The 1,333-nt window shown below is 41.3% G+C and overlaps 1 long non-coding RNA gene across 1 annotated transcript; it reads left to right on the forward strand.

The window, feature by feature from the left end:
- Positions 1-188: 188 nt before the first annotated feature.
- LOC147820016 (uncharacterized) lies at positions 189-1,333 on the forward strand. The gene is made up of 3 exons (XR_015438298.1): positions 189-344; positions 458-534; positions 1,199-1,333. It is a non-coding gene; the product is annotated as an uncharacterized LOC147820016 (long non-coding RNA).

Genomic DNA, 1,333 nt, shown 5'->3' on the forward strand with positions numbered 1-1,333 from the left:
ACAGCTGTAATTCTTATATTGTCATAACCACCTAAAAGTAGAACGTGTGAGTAAGGTGGGAGAAAATATTGGCTTAAATAAATTATATGGTGATTCTGCTGAAACAAATCACATAATGTTTCCCACGATCCCCAGAGAAATCATTGCATTGTGTTGGACGGTTTACTTTACTCCATGATACCTGGCTTCCCCTGTCTCCTGTCACATGATGAGGTTCCAAAGGCTGTGTTATCTTATATTTCCGTAGCTAAGATGTGCCCTATCCCCAGACCTCTGCAGCCTTTAGCGAAGGGGAGGACAGAAGCTCCATTCAAGAGCGTGCTCAACTTCACTTGTGACGATGGGTAAGGCTGAGTGGATGACAGTAATATTCACCTTGCAGTTCCATACAGATCATTACAAGCTGTGTGTTACAGTGATATACTATGTCAGAATGATATGAACTTCCGTTCATCAGGTATGTCATGCAAGGCGCCAATGAAAGCACGTGTTTACATGACGGCCGCTGGAGCAATCCACCACCCCTCTGCAAAGGTAATGGAGTAAAATACATATACATAATACATAATGGAAGTGGGAAATAGACTCTGTCAGTGGTCAGCAAACACATCATATTATGTAAAGAGAAAAAACGTCTGTTAACATTTTTTGATCTAATTAGGAAGCTGTTCTATTTTTTATCAATGCACCTGCCTTTGCTCCATTATGTTACTGTATATTTGTATTCATTAAGCTTTTATTTTGACCAGAATTCTCTTTGTTCATCATAGCAAAAGACAGAGTATTTCTGTCTTCTAAACTGATGTGTGAAATTGTATAGTAAAGATGTTGCTCATTATGTTACCTAGTGTTTAAGAGGTCTTCAATCAACTGTATGATCTTTATTTGGTGCCTGCAATGTGTGGCGTTGGTGAACTGTGTTGTGTTAGGTTGACTGGTGTTACTATCATTTTGTCCACCCCATTCAAATCAGCTACGATAGGCTAAACAGTTCAACAGCGGCATGCAGTTGAATCACTTCCTCTCTGGAACAAAAACTGAGGATTAATTGCAGGACTGGTGAAGCAGACTGCATTAGTTTCAACTGGTCGTAAACTGACAGCTGAGTGTAGGTTCAGTGTGGATTTTGCGTTCTAAAAGCTGACAGAGTAGGATTCAAAGTGTTCAGAGTTAATGCCAGTGCTTTTTGGCCTTACAGCTGTGAACTGTCCTCTGCCCAAGCCACCAAGAGATGGAAGAATTGTCCATGATAAGCCAGTTTCTGGATCCACCACCATGTATGGGCAGGGCTGGACATACGAGTGTAACCCGCCTAAAGCACCAAGTCACGAGA

The sequence above is a fragment of the Seriola lalandi genome, unplaced genomic scaffold (assembly GCF_002814215.2).
Source record: "Seriola lalandi dorsalis isolate HSWRI2012SDOR001 ecotype SW California unplaced genomic scaffold, Sedor1 jcf7180002005585, whole genome shotgun sequence".
NCBI lineage: Eukaryota > Metazoa > Chordata > Actinopteri > Carangiformes > Carangidae > Seriola > Seriola lalandi.